Here is a 27,318-nt window from a genome sequence, read left to right on the forward strand (position 1 = left end):
GATTAAAGAAGAAAACCAAATTACCAGTATAACCAATGAAAAGGATGAATTTACCATCAATAAAGAGGAAATTATAGTAATAAGAGCTATTTTGCCCAACTGAATGCCAATAAATCTGGCAGTCTAAGTGAAATGGAGGAATATTTACAAACATATAAATTGACCAGATTAACAGAAGAGAAAATAAGATACTTAAACCACTTTCAGAAAAACAAATTGAACAAGTAGTCAATGAACTCCCCAAGAAAATAATCTCCACGGCCAGATTGATTTACCAGAGAATTCTATAAAAAACAATTAAAGAACAATTAGTTCCAGTATTATGGAACTATTGAGAAAATAGGTGAAGAGCGAGTCCTACCAATTTCTTTTTTATGATGCAAATATATCTAAATCAGGAAGAGCCAAAACAGAGAAAGAAAATCATAGACCTATTTCCCTAAAGAATATTTATGAAAAAATTAAGTAAAATATTAGCAAAGAGATTACAGCAATTTATCACGAGGTAATACATGATGACCAGGTGGGATTACAGGAATACATGGCTGGTTCAATATTAGGAAAACTATTATCATAATTGACTATTTCAATCAGCAAACCAAGAGAAACCATATGATTGTCTCAACAGATGCAAAAAAATCTTTTAACAAAATACAAAACCCATTCCTATTAAAAACAGTGGAGAGCAGAGCACAGGATTGCTCATGGGTAGGCCAGGGTTAATATAATTAAAATGATTATTCTACCTATATCAATTTACTTTGCAGTGTCACACCAAACAAGCTAGCAAAAACAAATATTTTATATATCTAAAAAAATACTAACAAAATTCTTCTGAAAGAACAAAAGGTAAAAAAATATTAAGGGAATTAATGAAAAAAATACAAAGGAAGGTGACCTAGTCATACCAGATCTAAAACTCTATTATAAAGTGACAATAATCAAAACTATTTCATACTGGCTAAGAAATAAAGTGGGGGGAGGGTGAGTGGAATAGATTAGGTACACAGACACAGTAGTCATTGACTCTAGAAATCTACTATTTGGCAACCCAAAGACTCAGGCTCCTTGAATAACAACTCATTATTTGACAAAAATTTCTGGGAAAAAGGAAACTAGTATGGCAGAAACTAGGCAGACACCAATATCTTACACTGTGTACTAAGAAAACGTCAAAATGGGTACAAGATTTAGACATAATGAGTGATAACATAAGCAAATTAGGAGATCAAGGAATGGTTTACCTGTCAGATCTATGGAGAAGGGAGGAGTTTATGACCAAACAAGAGATAGAGAACATTATGAAATGCAAAACGGATAGTTTTGAATACATTTAATTAAAAAGCTTTTGTACAAAGCCAATACAACCAAGATTAAAAGGAAAGCAGAAAGCAGGGAAATAATTTTAAAACCAGTGTTTCTTGTATGGGCCTCATTTCTAAACTACATAGAAAACTGAGTTAAATTTATAAGAATACAAGTCATTCCACAATTATAAATTGTCAAAGGTTATGAACAGGTAGTTTTCAGATGAAGAAATTAAAGCTATCTATAGTCATGTGAAAAAAAAATCCTCCAAATCACTGTTGATTAGAAAACTGAAAATCAAAAAAACCTCTGAGGTACCACATCACACCTATCAGATTGTCTAACATGTCAAAGTAGGAAAATGATAAATGTTAGAGAAGATGTGGGAAAATTGGAACACTAATGCATTGTTGTTGGGGTTGTGAATTGATCCAACCATTCTGAAGAGCAATTTGGAACTATGCCCAAAGGGCAATTAAACTATGCATACCCTTTGACCCAGTTATACCACTTCTAGGCCTGTATCCCAGATAGATAACAAAAAAGGGAAAAGGACCCACATGCACAAAAAATATTTATAGCAGCTCTTTTTGTGGTGGCCAAGAATTGGGAATTGAGGGGATGCTCATCTATTGGGGAATGGCTGAACAAGTTGGGGTATGTGAATATAATGAAATACTATTGTGATATAAGAAATGATTACTAAGAGATTATTATAAACCCTGAAAAGTCTTACATGGACTGAGGCTGAGTGAAGTGATAAGAACCAGAAAGGTATTGTACATAGTAACAGCAACATCGTGTTTTGCTTTTACATTCTCTTCTATTTGTTTATTCTTTATATTTTGTTTTATAATTTCTTGTTCTCTTACAACTTTGCTGGCTTTCCCTTGCCTAATTATGATTTTCAAGGAATCATTTTTTTCCTTAAGATTCTGGATCTCCTTTTCTCATTGGTTGATTTTATTTCATAATCTTTTTTCCCTTAGATTATTCTTATTTTTTAAATGTCCTCAATCTGTCTCGTTTGATTTTTAAAGTCTTTTTAAAGGTCTTCTATGAATTCTTTTTGGGCAGGTGACCTCTTTATGTTGCTCTTTGGGCTAGGAGAGGCTTTCTTTGCCTCAGTATCCTCCTCTGAAAATGAATCCAGGTCTTCTCTACTCCCACAGTAACTTTCTATGGTTAGAATCTTTCTCCATTGCCTGCTCATTTTTTTTTAAATTTGTAGCAGCTTATTTTTTTTGTAATTCTCTCTAGGCCTGAGGTGTTGGGGATAGTGTCTCTGGTCTCAGATCATCTTTCAATTCTCACCCCTGGCCTGGAACTATAACCAGGGCCTCCACCCTCCTGTAAGTGTCCACAGCCTGCAGAGTCCCTGTCCCATTCCTTCTATGCTGACCAGGTGTGTGCTCATTCTTTCTTGCCCACAGTCATGTGTCTGTAGCACAGATGGATCTGATGTTCCTTATCAACAGAGGTTCCCTCAATCTTCCCCTGCTAAGATGCCCAATTCTCCTCATTATCCCTGAGGTAAAAGTTCTCTTGGCTGGGGCTGAGGCTGCCTCCCAACCCAGCTAACCCCAGGGCTCACAGCTTGTTGTTTCACAGAACTAGCCTGGAGGTGTATACTCTTCACAGAGACCAAACCTGGTTCTGGGATTTTTCTCTGGGTTGTCTCAGATTTACCCAGGAGGACCACTGTTCTGCTCCAATGCTTGTTATTTTTACCTGTTCTATGTTCACCCTGAGATGCTATTTTATCTTGTTTGTGGGGGGAATAGAGAATATTCTGACCTACTCTGCCATCTTCCCAGAATCCTCTTCACCATTCTTATTTGATTTTTAAAATTGTTTTGTTCTTTCTCTGTCTCTGTCTGTCTCTGTCTCTCTCTCTGTGTCTCTCTCTCTCTCTGTCTCTCTCTGTCTCTCTCTGTCTCTCTCTCTCTCTCTCCCTTTTTCTCTCCCCAAGGAATTCTTTTTGGTCTTATGAACAATGTGAATTTTTCTTTGAAACTTTTCTTTGTAGATGTTTTCAAGTCATTGTATTTTTCTATGGATGTGTCTTAAGCTTTCCTGTCAACATAGTAATTTTTGAATGGTCAGTTTCTTTTTTGTTGTTTTGTTGAGCAGATCCAAGGAGAGCTATTCTCTCTACCACCTAATCACCCTATTGAATAACCTTCCTAATAGTTTCTTCCTAGTATTCCAGCTTCTCCGCAACCCTTTTCTACCTGAATGGAGGACATGTTCCTCGCAAATTGCCTAGGAATATTTTGGAACAATTTTCCTAACTGCAAAAAAATGCTAATTATGGTCCAGCCCATACTTATTCCAAAGTACCTATGAACAAAAAATGGAATATTTGGTAGTTGAACATTTGTCAGCTTGAAACTGACCAGGCTAAATGAGGAATAATGCAAAAAATGTTGTCCTTAGTAGCAATATTCCAGCAAAATGATCTAGCTGCCTAAAAGTGTTCAAGAAACATTCACTCCATTCCCCCATTTACATAAATAGATTCTGAAACATCTGTTCAAATGCATTGTTCATTTAAATTGAAAATAAAATCTGAGCAAATAGTTTTTCTTTGCATCTCTTGTCCTCTGAAGTCCATAGAATGATTATATCCCCAGAATCAATTAATTAACCAGTAAATCAATAAGCATTTGTTACATTCTTACTATGGGCTAAACACTATTTGAGGTACTAGGGATACAAAAAAACCCAAAATTTAAAACCCTGCACCTGAGAAGCTTGCATTCTGTGAGGACAATGCATACCATTGTAACACTGATTAAAACACACACACACACACACACATACATATGTACATATACATATATGTATATCTGTATGTGTATATATATGTGTGTATGTGTATATGTATGTGTATGTATATGAGTATGTGTATATGTGTGTAAATGTATGTACACATACATCTATATGTACATATGTATATACATACATACAATTTTTGGTTATATGGAGAATGTTTTAAATTTTATGTGATTTCAGAATCTACATTTAATCCTCTTCATGTTTTCATTGTGGGCTATTTGGAGATAGAATCACATAAAATTGTGGGGGAAACTCACCATAGGGTAAAATGACCATCTTGCTTATATAATTTTGTTTCCTAAAAGACTTAAACTTATTATGTATGAAACTGAAAATGATATAATGATCTAATATATATAATGAGATATATAAATAATATATAAATATAATATATAAAAAATAAAATGTATACATGCACACACATAGAGGACTCCTCTTTACTCTGCTGTCAGCCATCCATAATCTGTTCTACTCCAGGTATTTCCCAAATGCTATATTTATTCATAAATCTAAGGAATCTTCAAATCTGATTTATTTTACCTATATCTAGTTTTTTTATATTCCTAAATTCTTGGTTTCTTTGTGAGTAATACAATTATTTTGGTTGTCAGAATAAGTATACATTCATGAAGGGATGGATATATTATTAATATCCATAGCTATGCATTTAATTGTAATCTTAATTTTTGTATCACTTGATACTCTGTTATTTTAACATTCTTAAATACATTTTGGCTGGAGACAGTATAACTTAACACAAATGAATATTTGTTCTTATTAAATTTTTAAAGCATTTTGCCATGTAACACCTCATGGCCATTAGATTAGCTCTGTTTTCCTTTTTAACAAAATCTGTTTTAAGAACAATGCTTTCATTCATAAGCAATATTAGCTAGTCAATAATTTATAGCCCTTGTTTACACATATGATATTGAACATATGCAATGTAAATCTTCACAGGAGACTAAAGAAATTAATACTTTAGTATACAATGAGCCTTTAAAAAAAGAGCTAATGCAACATTTTCACCCTATAGGTCAAAAATGTCCTTACAAACTAAGTTAAGTAACAGACTGAACAGTAAGCACAGAAGCCTAATTTCCTTAAAGCTTTTTAAACAAGCAAAATTTTAAATTTTTTTTCTCTGTGTCTGTAATGTTGCAAGTTAAATGTTTCATTCACTGTGTATGAGCTCTGGAATGAAGTGGAATCAAAGTTCCAAAGGAACAGAGTGATCCTGATGCTCTAAGTGATGGCACTGATCCAATTTTAGAAATTGTTTCATTTAAAAACTAAACACTGAATCTTTACACAGTGTTTATGGGGTTTTTCAGCCTTCTTTTGATTCAATTTGGAGGAAACATTTATGGGGCTTAAATTGTCCTGGGCAATTCTGAGCTCCATAACATTTTTAAACAAATTTATTTTATATCATAGTCTCCCAGATAAAGGGTAGTGAAATCTACAAATATCCAATCAAGGTCCATTCATAGACTGTTTTCACTAGTCTGGGCTCAATTGTTCTGCTCTCTTGGCAAAGGAGTGTTTAAAACTGATAACTGTGAAATGTAAATTCTCAGCTGGCTGGGTCTCAAATAAAATGACTACTAAAATCCAAAAAAAAGAAAGTAAATCAAATAAAATAAAATATACAAATACCAACAAATAGTATACAGATCAGATACTGAGGGTTGGAATTAGCACATTTTTTTTTCCTCTTCTAATCAGATTGTGAATAAGCTTGATAAATTATCAGTTGGTTCATCATCTCTTTTTTGCCCTTTTGATTTTCTTCATAGGTATAAATGCAATCAAGTTATAAAGCTAAGCCGCAGCATGGAAAATGTGAGTACGATTAAATGTGATATAAATCATTTGTGATCTGGGCTTTTTTTTTTAAAGTTGGTCCAGTAGTTGGCTTATTCTGTGATTTGCTTACCTGTATTTGATTTTATTTTATCCCTTAATATATCTACACTATAATTGCTGCATACCAATGACATCCATCCCTATGATGAATGTTTCTTGTATTCTTTCCTTTATTAGGAAACTTCTATAACCAAGCACTATTAAAAAGACTCTGTAATCTCTAAATATGACACTAAATATTATTTGTATGACTGGTTTTAGAGTCATTTGGTTTTCTTGCATCAGTAACTGTTCTCCCTTTTCAAACCATTGAGGAGCTAACCGCTGTGGCTTGAGGACCATACAAGGATTTCATTTCTAGGAGTACAAGGGAAGTGATTGGCAGTACCTCCAATTACTGTAAGTTCCAGTAGTCAAGTGAACAGTTAGTTTTTATGATTAAACTTTATAAGCTGACTGAATTAAGTTAAACCTGAACATCGTTTTTCTTTCTTGAAATTAAAAAAAGATTTACACTCACTGTTTTGAACAAGTACATTTTTGCTTGCAGCTGTCAAAACAAGCTGTCATTTCAATTATCTGGCATGCCTATTAGTCAATTTTTAATAAAGTTTCAACTACTTTTAGCTGCTTTTTAATGAATAAAGCCCTTTCTACACCTTTTAAATATGGGTTTCACAGCCCCAATGGAATTCAGAAATTACATAGAAAATATTATATAAATTAACCATAAGTTCCTTTGCATTTTCTCATGTTGCCTGAAGCCTTCCCCTTCCCCTTATTTCCTTCTATCTCCTCCCTTTTTTAAAGTATGAAAATAGTGATAACTACTTGAATGGGGAGGATTGTCTATGTCTCACTTTCAATGGCTTATGCTCTACAAATTTCATTTGACATAATCATCTAAGTACTGCCTAATTTGGTTATTTTGTTTTAATGTGTGTATATCTCTATATCCATCTATCTATCTATCTATCTATCTATCTATCTATCTATCTATCTATCTATCTATCTATCTATCTCTACCTATCTATATCTCACCAGGTATCTAATTCTCATCAACTACAGTGAAACTTGCTGAAGGGCAATGATGAAATTTACATATCCTTTCTATCACTCACAAACACATTAGTATTTTATATATGGTAGACTAATATATATCAGGGACTCATAGGCCCTATAGCAGGAAAAATGTTTTTCTAATGTAGCCTTCTCTCTGCTTTTCTCCCCTTAAGGCAGATTACTTATTATTCCCATTTTCTAAATAAGGGCACAAAGTCCATATCATCCGTGAACATGAAACTGCTTAGAACAGACTACTAAGAAGGACTCAAATGTCCTTACTCCTGATATTATTTCTACTACAATCACATTATCTCTATTGTAAAAAAAGGAAAGAAGACCCTGAAAATTTCACTCAGAAAAATATTTATTTTTTTAAAATCAAAGGTTTGGTAAGTATCTTATTGCCTTGAACTCTAGAGATAATATTTTTAGTATTTTTACTTGAGTCATATGTTGAAGCTTGAGGTTGATACTGTAATAACTCACATTATTTAATTAATTAAAATTGTAGAATCTAATGTCTGATACATTTAAGGAGAGTGTGTATATGAGTCAGCCACGTATTCCTATCTCAACAGGCTGTACTCCAGACATTGTCATCTCCCTCTATCCCTTCCAGGTACCTGTGTCTCCCTCTTCTTTCAACACTGTTGATGCTGGGGACTTGAAACTGTTAGCTTGACATTCTTGTAACATTTATAGAATTATACTAGTTCCAGTGATTTGATCTTAGTTTTATAACATACAATTATTCGTGAAGTAACTTTATTATTCTTTCCTTGTATTCTCTTTAGTAATTTTTGAGCGACATTCTCTTTGCACCTCATTGGTGCTTCTGTGGCAATCAACACCTTTTACTGGAGGGAAAATTACATTGACTAGCTTTCTCTGAAGAAATAATTCATCACTGAGGCCTTTGATTTTATTCTCCTAGAAAATCCAGTCATAACTTGAAATCACAAGACATAATGATAATAGTTTGCAGTAATTCCTGACATTTGAGGGAAGTAGAATGAAAACTTGCCCATTGATTTTACTGCTCCGTTTAAAATATTATATTTGTTCCAGCATAATGTCTATGTGTATGAGGATATTATCAGGTATTAATTAATGACCAATTAAACAGGTATTTTCTAGAATTTAAGTTGATTGATACATTATTAAAGTACCCTGAGAAATAACTACTTGACCACTTTCCTACAGTGATTAAAATACTGAGTAATGAGCATAGTAAAAAAAAGTCACAATTTAATATATTTTTACTACATACTGTTTGGTCCGAGTGGAGGGAAGGACAAAATAATTAAAGGCTAACTTTTGGTAGTTGCTAATGATCCTCAGTGCTATATAACATACTGAAACAATATTGATCTAACCTGAAAGATGGTAGTGAGATAATAACTTTTGCTCACAATTGTTAATAGTTATTTACTGACCATTTTACTAAGCCTTTTTGCTAAACATTAAGAGGATAGGAAATCATTAAATAATCAAATGAACACATAAAATTGAAGTCAAAATGTATTATTATCGATGCCATTACATTTTCAAATCCTGGTTATAATTTTTGGATTGTTCAAGTCACTAAGAAATAAAAGTATTCAAAATCAGTAGATACTAGACTGCAATTCGTCTCCTACAAAACAATGAAACATAAATCCAAAAAGCATAGAACATCATAAATTGGGGAAAACCATAGATCTCTCTCTCTCTCTCTCTCTCTCTCTCTCTCTCTCTCTCTCTCTCTCTCTCTTTCTCTCTCTTTCTTGGGTTGATCAACAAGAATTCAGTAAGCCTACTTGGATCAAGTACTGAGCTAAGAATTCAAAGACAAAAAATAAAACTGCTTCTGCACTCAAATAACTTATATTATAAGAAGGCATGGGGAGAAAGCAACTAACACAGAGACCTTTAAAAATACATATGAATTAACATCAGAACACAATGTTAGTATTTTAAAGCACACATTACATAAATCATACACATTCAAAAAGATATTCCCTTCTTCAAAATCTTCAACTGGATATATTGAGGCAATCATATGTTTGTTTTCATGATTTTGTCTTTGTACAAAAATATTTAGAAATACTTTGAGAGCTTGAGATTCATTGTTTTAAATGGAATAATTGGTTGCAAATTGCTCCTTTTAAAATATGGGTCAGATTTTTTTTTGGAAATAACCCAAACTCATTCATCAATCAAAATTATCAGCTGAGTATAATGAGCATGATGTTCCACACTTATAATACCCTACCTATGAAATTAAAGGAGGAAGGTGCATTTTCAACTCTCTTCTTCCTAAGGACAATTTCACAAGAAAAGTCAACATTAAAAGGCATCATGGTATAGTGAGAAATCATTGCCTACAGAGCCATCTGAGGTCATATTCTGCCTCTGATATTTTTCTTACTTTTCTTCTTGGAGAAGAAAAAAAGTTCTCTGAATTTCAGTTTCCACATCTGCATAAGGAGGGGACAGACTTCATTAATGAAGTTTGCTTCACTTCAGAGCACATCTTTGAGGTACCTTCTACCTACAAATCTATGATTCTATAATATTAAGTGAAAAGCCAATGGAGTGATTATTTAAAAAAATTAATTGATATATTCAACAAGCATTTATTAAATGGTTACTGCATTAAATGCACAATGTTAGGTGAAGGGTCACAGTGATAAAGGCAACACCCCAGGAAAATCATGCTCTAGAGAATCAATTGTATATCCTATATTGTACCATTATATTTTTCTTTGAACTAGAATCTTAGGATAGCAGTTTTGTTTTTTGTTCTGTTTGTCCTTTGTTCTAAAAAAGGACCAATAACATCGGAAGGGTGATGTCTTGATTTGCATGGGAATTGGATTTAAATGAAGCAGAGCTGTGCAAAGTCATGAGCCTCACTGTCTCTTCCAGAGTCATCTGAGTCCAGTGGCAAGACATAGGTCAAGACTACTGAAGATGACCCCAGATGAAGTGAGAGACTTTGCCCTTTTTAAGGTAAGGTCTTTCCCAGGTCTCAGTTTGTCTGAGGCAATATTTATTCAGTGATTAAAGGCTAGGAAAGAAATGAAGCCAAAGATGGCCTAGTTTGGCTACTAAAAAAAGAAGAAAGACAGAAAAACAGAAAAGAAAGAAGGAAGGAAGAAGGAAGGAAGGAAGGAAGGAAGGAAGGAAGGAAGGAAGGAAGGAAGGAAGGAAGGAAGGAAGGAAAGAAGGAAGGAAGAAAGGAAGGAAGGAAGGAAAAAGGAAGGAAGGAAGGAAGGAAAGAAGGAAAAAAGGAAGAAAAGAAGAAAAGAAGGAAGGAAGGAAGAAACTAAACTGGGAGGGGATGATCATCAGGGTTTCTTGCCAGAACAGAAACAATTGATATTTAGACTCACTCTGAGCCATCAAAATCCAAAAAATGAGTAAGTGAGGCTTGAACTAGAACCTATTATTGGCCAAACTGTGACCCCATTTGGGATTATCTTGGCAAAGATACTGGAATGGTTGGCCAATTCCTTCTCATTTTACAGATGAGGAAACTGAGGCAAACAGAGTTAAGTGACTTGCCCAGGGTCACACAGCTAGTAAGTGTCTGAGGCCAGCTTTGAAAATTGAAGAGGTGTCTTCCTGGTGCCAAGTCCAGCATTCAATCTACTATGCCACCTAGTTGACCATCTGCATTGGTTAAAATATATTCACCATCCATCAGATTACTTACCAATGTGACTCCAGAGAAAATAGGGCCAGACCAACATCCAGTGCCAACCAACTCATATACCAGTCTCCAGGAGATAGGACAAGACCACTACTAACCCAGGGCATTCTATATTCCTCTAGCATCCCCTAGCTACTTACATAGGACTTTTGTGTTCAATGTACCTCGTTTGGCAGCATTGCTGTGAGCATGATTCCTGTCACACAGCAATTTCTTCAAAAGTATTTATTCCCTTTCCATCCCTCCCTATATACTGTGGCCAAACTGATTTCTCTGGTCCTAAATCTTTGCCTTTTGGAATACCATTTTTCATGTTTTCTTCTCTCTTCTACCGGCACCTGTAAAATCTTAGGTCATTTGTAATGTGGCTTCTTGATGGCTCTCTTTTATTTTTAATTTTGATTTCTTGAAAATGTTTTTTTCTTTGACCTGGAACTTGGGATTCTGGCTATGATTTTCATTTTAGGGTTTCATGAAATGACTTGTGGAGTCTTTATATTTTCACTCTTCCCTCTGCTTCTAATAGAACAACATAGTTTTGTTTCAGTTCTTTTTTTTATGTTATTGCTGCTGTTGTTTGGTTGTCACTGTGTGTGTGATTTCATGAAATAAGGTATGTTTTTTTTAATCAAGTACCTCTGATACTAAAATTGTCCCTCCTTGACATCTCCCCCCTCAAAAAATGGTTGTTTTTGTAGTACTTAGTCTTATATATTTTTCTTTTTATTTAAATGTGTTGATTTTGTTTTAATATATCTTACTATCTTACAGAGTCGTTCTAATTTCTAGGGACTTCAATTCTTAGTTAAATTTTATCATGATTTATTTTAAGGTAATACTTCTCCTGCCGTTCTTCCCTTCCCAGCTGACATTTCCTATAATATTAAAATGTATTTCTCTTTTTTCATTATTTATTCTCATTATTTATATTTGTCGTTTATTTATTTCACCCTTATCATTCCTGTGGCCAGCGCATTCTTTTCTCCATTACACTACTTCGGCACATTTGGAAGTCACTCTTTTGTTCTTGATATATCTCTTGAGTGTCTCTTAGTCACAGATATTTCTTCTTTGTTCAGATTTTTCTTCTCTTTATTCAAATTTCCAGCCTTAGTTTCTGAATTGAGACTCTGTTTGTGTCAAATCCTTTCCCTCTCTGTATTTTTGGACAAAGTAGACAAGCTGTATTTGGTCTTAGATGTGATAGTGAAGACCAGACTCCATCTCTTGCAGTAATTCCTAGGTATTGGCTTTTTCTGCTCTCTTAAATGTGATTTTTGGCCTTGGCAGCTCTTGGCAGTTTTCTTCTTGAACATTCTTGAATCCAGAGCTTGCTCCATCTTTTACTGTGTACCTGCTCAGCCTGATCAAAAATATTGTTCACTGCACTAATAACAGGCCCCTTGAAAGACACCAGGAGCTTTACTTCCCAGATACTGTTTGGTCTTTCCTCCTTCAATATATCCTCTATTTTTCTTCAATGACAGCCTTATGTTGGATTAGGCTGTCTAGACACTATGCCAGGTACACACTGGGGCCTGGGCTGGAAAGCTCAGGGATAGACATTGAATTCAAGTTAAAAGTGATCCAGTTTGAAAAAGTGAATGGAAGTTGTGCTGCTGAACATAAGTTTGGTCCTCCTCCAACTGAGAAAACAATCTGAGACTGGCTAGGGGAGAAGAAACCCTACTGAAAATGCCACGGCAGAAGAAGGCCATGAGAGGCAAGTCAGCAAAATGGCCCGATTTAGAGAGGGAATTGAAGATATGGATTGAAGAGCAAAAGGCTATTGGAATTCCTGTGTCCACCAAGATAGCTCAGCATGAGGCAAGAAGAATTGCTGATGATGAAGAAGTTACTAATTTCAAAGGAGGACACAATTGGTGCTTCAGGTTCATGAAATGGAATGGACTAAGCATGCATACATGCACCAGACTTGCCCAAAAGAAGCCTGAAAGCTATGAGCAAGTGAATAAAACTTGAGTTCAATAACTTTATGTAATCCATTTTTTTTTTCAAATTTCGGGCCCCCAAATTAAGGTGCATTTTATACATGGGGAAATAGAATAGGTACTATTATAACAATTTAACAGATGAAGAAACTAAGGCAGATAGAAGTTAAATGGATCTTTTTCTTCCTCCTTCCTTCTCTTCTTCCCTTCCTCTCTTCCTTCTTTTCTCTCTCCCTCTCTTCTTTCTTTCTTATCTCCTTCCCTTTCTCCCTCCCCCCATCCTTCTTGTTCTCCCTACTTCCCTTCCTTGTTCCAACTCCCTTCCTTCCATTTTCCCTCCCTTCTTTCCTTTTTAGACTGTTTCCCAATCTCATCTGGGCTGGAAATTCAGGGGTCACATGTTAAACCCTGTGCTGAGGGAAAGTTTACAAGTGCAGGATATTATTTTATATATAGTTCTTTCTATGTGTGTAGTCAAATTCATATCCATCTTCTTTTTAGGCTAATGTATTGTCATTGTTTAATCACCACTACCACCATCCTCATTCTCAAACAAATGATTAAAATAGGGAGCTCATGTTAACATGAAGATGTCCCAGATAATATTCAAATAAAAGCAAGGGATGGAAATGGGATGTTTATGTATGATGATATCCTTCAAATATGTCATATGATATTTGACCAATCATATTTAACCCCAAACTTAAAAAAAAATCCTTCCTAAGTGAAAGTCATAAATGTCAAAAGGATTTATATTACTATGCAAAGTGGAAAAACAATGTGGATAAAAGGAAGAAAATACAAGCACTGGCCTAAATTAACAGGAAGTTAAATGGTAAGAGAACTTCATTAATCCAGCATTGTTTGTAACTGGGAGAGGTATTGCATACGGATAGAGAATGAAGTACAAAAGGAGAGAAGAGAGCATCAAGCTAGATTGCATTTGGAACATTTTATAGTATTTTCAATCATCCTAAGAGGAATATTTATTTAAAAAAAATTCTACCTGTTTGCTGCCACAATGTATCTAGAGATGCCATATGGATGTGAATCATGGAACACCAATCTTTGAAGAATTGGAATTTAAAATAATTTAAAGGGCATAGAAGGATTCATAAGTAGGCGGCCATCCAATACAAACGATGCCTCAGGCATTCATTTTGAATTGAATTGAAGGAGTGCCAAAGATACTACCAAGTGTATATTATAAGGAAATAGAAGCTAGTCTGGTCCCATAATGATATTATGAAACAATAGGCAGGCCAAGTGGTGCATATCAGTACCTTCAAATATTAAATGCTTTTTTTTAAAAAAAGGCCTCTAGCACTTTAGATCAATCTTCTGTGAAGCATTCATATGAAAATTTGGACAAGAATTACATTGTTTGAGAAGACACAAAGTTGGCGATCTACACTGCTGGATAGGTAGCTACATTGAATTGGTAGATGATTGAATGAGATACCAAAGCATTAGCCTAGTCATTGTCATCAATTGCAGGGTTATCAGAAGCAACAGCAACAGTGTCACCATTCCCTCTTCATTATTACACTGCTGTTTCAAGTTTCAATACCAGGAAGCAAATGAAAATTCATTGCATCACTTCTAATTGTAGTTTTGATGAGTACATATGCATATTTGAGTACCAAATCTGTATAGGTCACTGATGGGAAATAAGTGAGAAACTGCAGAAAAAAAAATATTCTGTCTTTAAAAGAGAGACACAAATGAATAAAGGAAGAGAAAAATATTAGTAACCAAATACTCTACATACCTCTATGAGATGTAAAGGCTAAGCTTAGAGAGTAGGAAAGATTAAGAACATTTATGAGTTGTCATTCTGTTTAATATCTTACTTTGGATAGCTGATTGTTTCATTGTTATAACCAGTCTGACATTGACTTCATTTTGTGAACAACCTCTATTTTAAGACTTAAGTTTCATTTTCCCGTAAATAGCCTGATTTGGGGAGATCAGGAGGTTGCTTCCCCTGTCCCATCTCAGAAAATCCAAATGCTTCTGTCCAATTAAGTAATCAGGATATACAAGCCTTAATCCTATTTTACAACCTGTTTTTCACTTCCTTCGATATAAAGTATTTGTGCAAAATCTGTATTTGGAGTCCTTGTGCCTAATGAGGAGCCCTGGACTCAATTTGTTATGCAAATTGGATATTTTGATAATAAATAACATTGTTCAGACTTTGTCTCCTCTGTTGTTATAAATTCAACTCCTCCACAACAGTTGGTGAGCCAGGAAGGAGTCTTAGAGAGAACCTCAGCCCCTGCAGTGACCTCTCATTAGAACTCTCTAGAGTACTCTGGTCAATTTTGTTTGTTTGTTTGTTTTACTGAGGGATTTCTCTGTTGAGGATTGTCCCAGAGGTTGGAAACCTTTTTACTTTCAATTCTTCCAAGCTAAGGTAAGACCCTATGTTGTTGGGGAAAATTACCTTAAGAAAACAGTGGGTGCAACTGAGCAATGGGATGTAAAAATCTATCTTGCCCTACAAGAAAGTAAGGGGAAAGGAGATGGGGGGTGACAGAAGGAGGGTAGACTGGGAAAAGGGGCAATCAGAATACATGCCATCTTGGGGTGAGGGAGAGGGTAGATATAGGGAGAAAATTTGTAACTCAAAATCTCATGGAAATGAAGGTTTCAAACTAAAATAAATTTAAAAAATCAAAAGAAAAAACAGAAAAAGAAAGAAAACAGTAGGATCCAGTAGTAGTATACAAAGGGAAACCCTGCCCCTGGAAAAATTTCTTACATCTTGGGGAATCTCCTAGTTCAATTGGAATGACAAAAGACAAAAGCAAGCTACAAAGTTATTCGAAAGTTGGTCTATGGCTGCAAAAGATCCAGCTGGTAACTTGTTTTGGCCCCAATATGGCATCTTTGAATATTATGAATTGAAAAAAAATTAAGGCTAGCTATTGAAAGACTTCACACATGTCAAATGGAATATTGTTTCTGATAGCTTTATCTGAGAGCCTGTGCCCAACATCCCATAAAGGGCATTATTTTTTATATCCTTTCCTGTCCTTTGCCCTCTTCCATCTAGTACCAACCTTTCTGCCACTTTGGCTTTTCCTCTTCCTCTTCATCCTTCTTCTATCCCATCTTACTTCCCCCTTCTATGATAGGAGATTCAATCTCTTTCTAACATGAGAGACCTGATGTTGATGTCTTTCCTTACCAAGAAAACATGGTTTTTGATCCAGCTAATCCAGGATGTCTTTTAACTACGAAAAATAACCAACCTTTTATTCCTTCTGATCTCTCCATGTGGAAAAGAGATATTACTAAATCTGATGAAGATCCTGGGGCTGTTGATGGAGTACTATTATACTTAAAGAAATGATGGCCAGCCAAATGGAAGAAAAATCTGGAAAGACATGAACTGATGCTGAGTGAAGTGAGCAGAACCAGAACAGTATAACTAGTAGCAGTAACATTTTGCAATGACTGAGTATGATTGATTTAGCTCTTCTCAGCAATACAATGATCCAAGACAATTCCAAGACTCATGATGGGAAATGCTATCCACATCCAGAGAAAGAACTGATGAAATCTGAATGCAGATTGAAACATGCTATTTTCACATTATGTGTGTATGCAATTCTTTTTGTTCTGTTTCTTCTTTTATGACACGACTAATGTTTTATATGCTAATATGTTTTACATGATTGCGCATGTATAACCCATATCAGATTATTTGCTGTTTTAGGGAGGGAGAAAAAATTGGAACTCAAAATCTCATAAAAATGTATATTGAAAGATCCTGGTGCTGTTATAACTCAATTTCAAACCATTTTAGAAGTTGTAATCTTACCTGGGGAGATGGAGTTGATTTAATGGAGACATTGCTTTCTCCGGGTGAGAGAACTGCTATTATAGAGGCTGTGAATAGGCAAGCCCCACTAGGGGGAGTACCTGCTGGACCCACAGGTCTTCCTAATTGGCCTTTACATGCATGACTGACATTGGAACCCTTACCCCCCACCTGATCATACCAGGCTTCCACAAACTAGGGAGTTCTTAATTAGGGGCATGAAGGCATGTGCTGTATGTCTTGAACATTGGAGTTAATTCCAGTAAAATGTTCAAAAAGGAAATGAAACCCCTAACCACTTTTATAATAAGTTATACGAGTGCCAAGCAGTATATGGAACTAGCTGCATTCAAAGCAAAAGATGCCAGAATCATTAACTCAGCCTTTTTTAATCATTCCCACCCAGAAACATTTCCATAAGAGTTTCACTGGATGGCATTACAAGGGCCTATATAGGCAAGCTCAAGAGCATTGTCCTTATGTATATATAAGGGAAAGGACAAAGAAAAAGAAAAGCCTATCCTCATTCCTATTCAAGTAACACCAGAAAATTATGAGCTACATGAATGTTTTTTATTGTCACAAGATAAGCCACGTTGCTTGGAAGTGTACAAAAAATTGGGACTTAAAGGAGATGTGTAGCTCTAGAAAGGCCCAAGAGAATTCTATAGCGTTAGTGCATGTTTGTGGGGTGGGGATGCGGGCAGGGGAGGGGGGGTGGTGAGAGTGGCAGGGGGTGCATAGGAACTATAGATTTTGGTGAGGATCTTTTTTGTTTTCCTTGATCTAGCTTTCCTTGCTTCCAATTAATTCAGTTTCTGTCACTCCCTACACTGATGAACCCCATGTCACCATTTAAGGTTGGTGTCACAATTTATAATTGCTTACTAGATACTGAAGCTTCTAATTCTGTATTGATGAGCATACCAGATTCTGACTGTAGTTCTATCTAAACATTGTCAAGGCCTCAGTGAAGTCCCAAAGATCCAACAGATATTTTCCGAGCATGGAAACTGTTGGCTATCTCTTGGTAGAGTATACTTTTCTCCTTATACCTAAATCTCCTGTTAATCTGCTAGACAGTGATCTTCTTTGTAAACTTAGGGGTACTATCTTGATGGATCTCTGAGTTTGGGATTCCCTGAGGATTTCCTCATTTTGTTCCCTACATTGGCTCAAAGTGCTCAAGAGACCCCAGAAGATAGTCTGGGTATTCCTTTTATTTACCATTTTATTTTTCACCAGTTGCATGTAAAAATGATTCTTAACACTTGTTTTTAAAACTTTGAGTTCCACATACTCTCCCTTCCTGAATCCCTTTATCCAGAAGGAAAGCAATTTGATATAGGTTATACTTGTGTAGTTGTGAAAAACATTTCTGTGAGTCAAGTAGTGAAAAAAAAGACAAAAAAAACTCAAGAAAAATAAAATTAAAAAATCTTTCAATTTGTATTCAGAAACCGTCGGTTCTTTCTCTTATGATAGTTAGCACTTTTCCATCATGAGTCCTACAGAGTTGTTTTGGATCATTGTATTGCCGAGAATAGCTAAGTCATTCACAGCTGATCATCTTACAATATTGATGTTACTCTGTATAAAGTACATTGAACTCTGCATGAGCTCATGCAAGTCTCTCCAGGTTTTTCTGAGAGCTTCTCACTCATCATTTGTCATGATACAATAGTATTCTATTACAGTCAAATGCCACAACTTGACCAGCCATTCCCCAATTGATGGGCATCCCCTAAATTTCCAATTCTTTGCCACCAGAAAAAGAGTTACAGTAAATACTTTAAACATATATGTCCTTTTCCTTTTTTAAAATTTCTTTTAGGATACAGACCTAGTAGTGGGATTGCTGTGTCAAAGGAGGTGTATGGTTTTATAGCCCTTTGGGCATAGTTCTAAATTTCTCTAGAGAATGGTTGAACAAGTTCACAGTTCCCAAAACAATGCACCAACACCCCATTTCCCCTCATTCTCTTGATCATTTCTCATTTTCCTTTTCTGTCATAATAGCTAATCTAACAAGTATGAGGTGGTATGTCAGAATTGTATTAATTTGCATTTCTCCAATCAATAGTGACTTAGAACTTTTTTAATATATAACTATAGATAGCTTTGGTTATTTAATCTGAAAACTGTTTATATATTTTGATCATTTATCAGTTGGGGACTGACTCTTTTATAAATTTGACTCAATTCTCTATGTGTCTGAGAAATGAAGCCTTCATCAGAGAAACTTTCTGCAAAAAATCTTTTTCACACTTACTATTAATACATGTATTTCCCTTCATCCTGTTCCTGTATTTGTTCTAATCTTTCTCCCCTTTCACTCTGTCCCTTCGAAGAATTGTTTTATTTCTGAGTATACTTCCCCCCATTTTGGTGTCCCTTCTACCCCCACCTCTTATGCCCTTCCCCTTCTACTTTCCTATAGGGTAAGCTACATTTTTATATCCAATTGAGTGCATATGTTATTTCTTCTTTGAGCCAATTCACACAAGATTAAGGGTCACTCACTCCCCCTTATCTTCCCCCTCTTCTCTTGTGTTGTAAAAGCTTTTTCTTACCCCTTTTCCCTTTCTCCCAGCTTATTCTTCACTCACCTCTTACTTTTACTTTCAAAAAAATACCATCACTTCATAATCAACTCACACCTATAACCTCTGTCTATATGAACCCCTTCTATCTGCCTTGAAAATGAGGAAGTTCTTTTGAGTTACAAGTATCATCTTCCCATGTAGGAATGTAAACAATTTAGCCTTTATTACATCCATTATGATATCACTTTCCTGTTTACTTTTTTATTCTTATTTTGCATCTTGTATTTGAAAATCAAATTTTCTATTCAGCTCTGGTCTTTTCATCAAGAATGCTTGAAAGTCCTCTATTTCATTGAATTTCCATTTCTTCTCCTGAATAAGCATACTCGCTTTTGCTGAGTAGGAGATTCTTGGTTGTAGTCATAGCTCCTTTGCCCTCCAGAACATCATATTTGAAGCACTCCAATCCTTTACTGTAGAAACTTCTAAATCTTTGGTTAGCCTGACTGTGGTTCCATCATACTTGAATTGCTTCTTTCTGACTGCATGCCTTCTTCTTGACATGGAATCTCTGGAATTTGGCTATAATATTCCTGGGAGTTTTTATTTTGGGATCTCTTTCAGGAGGTGATTGGTGGATTCTTTTAATTTCTATTTTACCCTCTGCTTCTAGAATGTCAGTGCAGTTTTATGCATAATTTCTTGAAAGGTGATGTCTAGACTTTCAGGAAGTTCAATAATTTTCAAATTATCTCTCTTGGATCTATTTTCCCGGTGAGTTGTTTTTCTAATGAGATATTTCACATTGTCTTCTTTTTTCATTCCTTTGGTTTTGTTTTATTATTTCTTGATTTCTCATAAAGTCATTAGTTTCCATTGGCTCAATTCTAATTTTTTTAAAGGAATTATTTTCTTCATTGAGTTTTTGTACCTCCTTTTCCATATTGCCAATTCTACTTTTTTTCTTCAGTAAATTTTTGTGCTTTTTATTCAATTTGGCCAATTCTGTTTTTCAAAACATTCCTCCTCTCATCAGTTTTTTTATCTCTTTTACCTCATCAAGTTCATGTCTTTCCAAGTTTTCTGAAGTCTGCTGTTCATCATTTCTTATGGAACAATAGTATTCCATTACATTCAGATACCACAATTTGTTCAGCCATTCCTTAATTAATGGGCATCCCTTTAATTGCCAATTTTTGGCCACCACAAAGAGAACCACTATAAATATTTTCTTATACATGTGGGTCTTTTTCCCACATTATTATCTCTTTGGAATACAGACCTATAAATGGTATATCTAGGTCAAAGGGTATACAACCTTCTATAGCCCTTTGGTCATAGCTCCAAATTGCTCTCCAGAATATTTGGATCAGTTCACAACTCCACCAGTAATGTATTAGTGTTCCAATTTTCCCATATCTTCTCCAACATGTATCATTTTCCTGTTTTGTCATGTTAGCCAATCTGATAGGTATAATGTGGTACCTCAGAGTTTTCATTTGCATTTCTCTAATCAACAGTGATTTAGAACATTTTTCATATGACTATAGATGGCTTTAATTTCTTCCTCTGAAAACTGTCTTTTCATATCCTTTGAACACTTATCAATTGGGAAATGCCTTGCATTCTTGTAAATTTGACTCAGTTCTCTATATATTTTTAAAATGAGTTCTTTACCTCAGACACTTTCAAGTAGTTTTTAATTGATTCTCTAGGATTTTTATATACTGTGATATCATCTGCAAGAGTGATAGTTTTGTTTCTTCATTGTCTATTGTCATTCCTTTTCTTTCTTTATCTTCTCATTACAAAAGCTAACATTTCTAGTATAATATTGAATAGCAGTGATGATAACAGACATCCTTATTTCACCTCTGATCTTATTGGAAATGCTTCTAGCTTGTCCCTCTTACATATAATGCTTGCTGATGGTTTTAGATAGATGCTACTTATCATTTTCAGGAAAACTCCATTGATTCCTATGGTCTCTGTTTTTTTTTTTACTAGGAATGGGCATTGTATTTGGTCAAAAGCTTTTTTCTGCATCTATTGAGATAACTATTTGATTTCTGTTAGTTTTGTTGTTGATCTGGTCAATTATGCTGATAGTTTTCCTAATATTGAATCAACCCTACATTCTTGGTATAAATGCTACCTGTTCATAGTGTATTATCCTCATGATAAGTTGCTGTAATCTTTCCTAATATTTTATTAAAGTTTTTTTCTTCTATATTCATTATGGAAATAGGTCTATACCTTTCTTTCCCTGTTCTGACTGTTTCTGGTTTAGGTATCAGCACCTTATTTGTATCATAAAAAGAATTTGGTAGGATTCCTTCTTCACCTATTTTTCCAAATAGTAAATATTTTATTGGAATTAATTGCTTTTTTAATTCTTTGATAGAATTCTTTTGTAAATCCATCTGGCCCTGGAGATTTTTTTTCCTTGGGGAGTTTATTGATTACTTGTTCAATTTCATTTTCTCTGACATGGAGTTAAGTGTTTTATTTCCTCTTCTGTTAATCTGGTCAATTTATATTTTTATAAATATTCATCTATTTCACTTAGATTGTAATATTTATTGAAATTCAGTTGGGCAAAATAGACCCTAATTATTGTTTTAATTTCTTTTTCAATAGTGTTGAATTTAACCTTTTTATTTTTGATACTGGTAATTTGATTTTCTTCTTTGTTTTAAATCAAATTAAGCAAAATATTGTCTATTTTATTTTTTTTTCTTAAAACCAGCTTTTATAAACTTTTATTTATTAGTTCAATAATTTTCTTACTTTCAATTTTATTAATCTCTCCTTTGGTTTTCAGAATTTTTAATTTGGTATTTAATTGGATATTTTTACTTTGTTCTTCTTCCAGCTTATTTAATTGCATGCCCAATTCATTGATCTCCTCTTTCTCTATTTCAGTCAAGGAAACATTAAGAGAGAAAATTTCATCTAAGAACTGCTTTCACTGCATCCCATAAGTTTTGCTATGTTGTCTGATTATCGTCATTCTCTTGGATGCAAGTATTGATTGTTTCTATGATTTGCTGTTTGACCTACTCATTCTATAAGATTAGATTATTTTGTTTCTAATTAATTTTTAGTCTATCTTTCCATGACCCTTTATTACTTTTAATTTTTATTGAATCATGATGTAAAAAGGATGAATTTAATATTTCTACCTTTCTGCATTGAATTGTGAGGTTTTTCTGTTCTAATACATGGTCAATTTTTGTGTGGGTGTCATGTACCACTGAGAAATAGCTATATCCCTTTTAATTTTCTCCAGAGATTTACCATATTTAACTTTTCTAAAATTCTATTCACCTCCTTTACTGCTTTATTTTTTTTATTTTGTTGTTAGATTTTTATCTAATTCTGAGTGAGGGAGGTTGAGGTACCCCATTAGTATATTTCTGTTGTCTATTTCTTCTTGTAACTCCCTTAAATGTTTCCCTAAGAATTTAGATGCTATACCCATTTGGTGCATATATGTTTAGAAATTTTATTACTGGGGGGGCGGAGCCAAGATGGCAGCTGGTAAGCACGGACTAGAGTGAGCTCCGTACCCAAGTCCCTCCAAAAACCTATAAAAATGGCTCTGAACCAATTCTAGAACGGCAGAACCCACAGAACAGCAGAGGGAAGCAGGGCTCCAGCCCAGGACAGCCCGTATGGTCTCTGGGTGAGCTCTATTCCACATGGAGCTGGGAGCTGGGAGCTGGGAGCTGGGAACGGAGTGGAGCAGAGCCCAGCCTGAGCGGCGTGGACGATCCAGACCAGAAGCCGGGCGGAGGGGGCCCTAGCGCCCTGAATATGTGAGCTGCAGCAGTTACCAGACCCCTCGACCCACAAACACCAAAGACTGCGGAGAAGGTTAGTGGGAAAAGCTGCAGGAGTGGAAGGAGTTCGCGGTTCGGCTTCCAGCCCCGGGGGCAGCGGAGGTGGGGCAACTACAGCTGTTGTTACTTCCAGCTCCAGGCCCACCTGGTGGGAGGAATTAAGTGGCGGATCACAGCAGGGGTGCACAGCCTGCCAAAGATCTGAGCCCAGTCTGGACTGGGGGTCCTTGGGGAAGGAGGAGTGTGGCTCTGACAGAGCTGGCACCTCCCCCCCAAACGTAGAACATAGAACTCTGTAATCTACAAGCAGTCATACCCCACTGAAAAACTCAAGGGTCAAGTTAGTTGGTTGGGAATATGGCCAGGCAGCGAAAACACGCCCAGATTCAGTCTCAGACTTTGGATTCTTTCTTTGGTGACAAAGAAGACCAAAACATACAGCCTAAAGAAGACAACAAAGTCATAGAGCCTACAACCAAAGCCTCCAAGAAAAACATGAACTGGCCCCAGACCATAGAAGAACTCAAAAAGGATTTGGAAAAGCAAGTTAGAGAAGTAGAGGAAAAATTGGGAAGAGAAATAAGAAGGATGCGAGAAAACCATGAAAAACAATTCAATGACTTGCTAAAGGAGACCCAAAAAAATACTGAAAAATACACTGAAGAAAACAACACCTTAAAAAATAGACTAACTCAAATGGCAAAAGAGCTCCAAAAAGCCAATGAGGAGAAGAATTCCTTGAAAGGCAGAATTAGCCAAATGGAAAAGGAGGTCCAAAAGACCACTGAAGAAAATACTACTTTAAAAATTAGATTGGAGCAAGTGGAAGCTAGTGACTTTATGAGAAATCAGGATATTATAAAACAGAACCAGAGGAATGAAAAAATGGAAGACAATGTGAAATATCTCCTTGGAAAAACCACTGACCTGGAAAATAGATCCAGGAGAGATAATTTAAAAATTATTGGACTACCTGAAAGCCATGATCAAAAAAAGAGCCTAGATACCATCTTTCAGGAAATTATCAAGGAGAACTGCCCTGATATTCTAGAGCCACAGGGCAAAATAGAAATTGAAAGAATCCATCGATCGCCTCCGCAAATAGATCCCAAAAAGAAATCTCCTAGGAATATTGTTGCCAAATTCCAGAGCTCCCAGATCAAGGAGAAAATACTGCAAGCAGCCAGAAAGAAACAATTTGAGTAGTGTGGAAACATGATCAGAATAACCCAAGATCTGGCAGCTTCTACATTAAGAGATCGAAGGGCTTGGAATGCGATATTCCGGAGGTCAATGGAGCTAGGATTAAAACCTAGAATCACCTACCCAGCAAAACTGAGTATCATGTTCCAAGGCAAAATATGGACTTTCAATAACATAGAGGACTTTCAAGCTTTCTCAGTGAAAAGACCAGAACTGAATAGAAAATTTGACTTTCAAACACAAGAATCAAGAGAAGCATGAAAAGGTAATCAAGAAATGGAAATTGCAAGGGACTTACTAAAGTTGAACTGTTTTGTTTACATTCCTACATGGAAAGATGATGAGTATGATTCATGAGACCTCAGTATTAGGGTAGTTGAAGGGAATATGCATATATATATGCATATATATATATGTTTAAGTATATATATAAGTGAATGTGTATGTATGTATGTATCTATGTGTATACTGTATGTATGTGTATGTATGTGTATATATATATGTAAAAGAGAGAGAGCAGACACAGGGTGAGTTGAGGATGAAGGGAAGATATCTAAAAGAAATAAAATGAAATTAAGGGATGAGAGAGTAACATACTGAGAGAGGGAGATAGGGAGAGATAGAATGGGGTGGATTATCTCGCATAAAGGTGGCAAGAGGAAGCAGTTCTATGGGAGGAGGGGAGAGGGCAGGTGAGGGGGGAATGAGTGAACCTTGCTCTCATCAGATTTGGCCTGAGGGGGAATACCATACATACTCAGTTGGGTATCTTACCCCACAGGAAAGAAGAGGGAGGAAGATAAAAAAAAAATAAAAGGCAGGGGGATGATGGAGTGGAGGGCAGATGGGGGTGGAGGTAATCAAAACAAACACTTTGGAAAGGGGACAGGGTCAAGGGAGAAAATTCAATAAAGCGGGATGGGTTGGGAAGGAGCAAAATGTAGTTAGCCTTTCACAACATGAGTATTGTGGAAGGGTTATACATAATAATACATGTGTGGCCTAGGTTGAATTGCTCAACTTCTTAGGGAGGGTGGGTGGGAAGGGAAGAGGGAAGGGAATTTGGAACTCAAAGTTTTAAAATCAGATGTTCAAAAACAAAAAAACTTTTTGTATGCAACTAAAAAATAAGATACACAGGCAATGGGGCGTAGAAATTTATCTTGCCCTACAAGAAAGGAAGGGAAAAGGGGATGAGAGGGGAGGGGGGTGATAGAGGGGAGGGCTGACTGGGGAACAGGGCAACCAGAATATATGCCATCTTGGAGTGGGGGGGAGGGCAGAAATGGGGAGAAAATTTGTAATTCAAACTGTTGTGAAAATCAATGCTGAAAACCAAATATGTTAAATAAATAAATTGCATTTAAAAAAAAAAAAAGAAATTTTATTACTTCATTGTCCATGGTACCTTTAGTAGGATGTAATTTCCTTCCTTATCACTTTTAATTAGATTTGTTTTTGCTTTTTCTTTATCTGAGATCAAGATTTCTATCCCAGCTTTTTTTTTTACTTCAGCAGAAGCATGATATATTCTACTCTAGCATTTTATCTTTACTCTGTTTGTATCCCTCTGCTTCAAATGTGTGTCTTGTAAACAACATATCATAGAAACATGGCTTTTAATCCGTTCTGCTATCCACTTCTGTTTTATGGGAGAGTTCATCCCATTCACATTCACAATTAGGATTACTGTATCTTTCTCTCCATCCCATTTCCCCTCCACTTTATGCTTCTCTCTCTCATTTCTCCCTTTCCCTCCTCACTAGTGTTTTGCTTTTGACTACCCCCTCCCTCAATCTGCCTTTCCTTCTATCAGCCCTCTCCCCTTTCTTCCTTGGTTCCCCTCTACTTTCTACTTCTTCCCTCCCTTCTATCCACCACCTCCCTTTTCATTCCCCTTTCTCCTCCTACTTCCTATAGGGTAAGTTAGATTTCTATACCTAACTGAGTATGGTATTCCCTCTTTGAGCCAAATCCGATGAGAATAAGGTTTAAACAATGCTCATCTCCCTCCCTTCTTTCCCTTTATTGTAATAAGTCTTTGCACCTCTTCATGTGATATAATTTACCCTTTCCTGCCTCCTCCTTTTGTCTTCTCTCTTTTGACCTCTTAATTAGATTTCTTATCATCACATCAAAGTAAACTACCAATGCCCTCTGTCTAACCCTTGCAAATGTTGCATATTAACATCTCTTTTTTTATTTTTTCCCTGTTTACCTTTTTATGCCTCTCTTGAGTCTTGTATTTGAAGAACAAATTTTCTATTTAGCTCTAGTCTTTTCATCAGAAAAGTTTGGAAATCTCCTATTTCATTGCATGTCCATCTCCTTCCCTGAAATTTTATGCTCATTTTCATTGGGTAGTTGATCCTTCGTTGTAATCCAAGGTCTTTGCCTTACTGAATATCATATTCCAAGCCCACCAATCTTTTAAGGTGGAATCTTCAAGGTCCTGCATAATCCTGACTGTGGTGCCACAATATTTAAAATGTTTCTTTCTGGCTGCTTGCAGTATTTTCTGCTTTACCTAACATGCTAACATTTGGCTACAATATTCTTTGGGGTTTTTATTTTGGAATCTCTTTCAGGAGGTGATGAGTGGATTCTTTTGATGAATTTTTTACCCTCTCATTCCAGGTCCTCAGAGCAGATCTCCTTGATTATTTGTTTAAAGATGCTGTCCAGGCTCTTTTTTATCATGGCTTTCAGGTAGACCAAAAAATCTTAAATTATCTCTCCTGGATCTCTTTTCTTCGACCACCCTCTCCCTCAATCTGCCCTCCTTGTATCATCCACCACCTCTTATCCCCTTCCCCCCTACTTTCTTGTAGGATAAAAAACTCAATTTAGTGTGTATGTTATTCCCTCCTTAAGCCAAATCCAGTGAGAGTAAGATTCAGTCATTCCCTCTCACCTCCCTCTCTTGCCCCCCACTGTAAAAACTTTTCCTTGCCTCTTTCATGGGAGTTAATTTACCCCATCCCTTTCTCCTTCTCCCAATATTCCTCTATCACCCCTTAATTTTATTTTTTAGATATCACCCTTTCATATTCAACTCACTCTGTGCCTCTGTCTGGCTGTCTGTCTGTCCATCTCTCTCTCTCTCTCTCTCTCTCTCTCTCTCTCTCTCTGTATATATATATATATATATGTATGTATA

The sequence above is a fragment of the Trichosurus vulpecula genome, chromosome 7 (assembly GCF_011100635.1).
Source record: "Trichosurus vulpecula isolate mTriVul1 chromosome 7, mTriVul1.pri, whole genome shotgun sequence".
Classification (NCBI taxonomy): Eukaryota; Metazoa; Chordata; class Mammalia; order Diprotodontia; family Phalangeridae; genus Trichosurus; species Trichosurus vulpecula.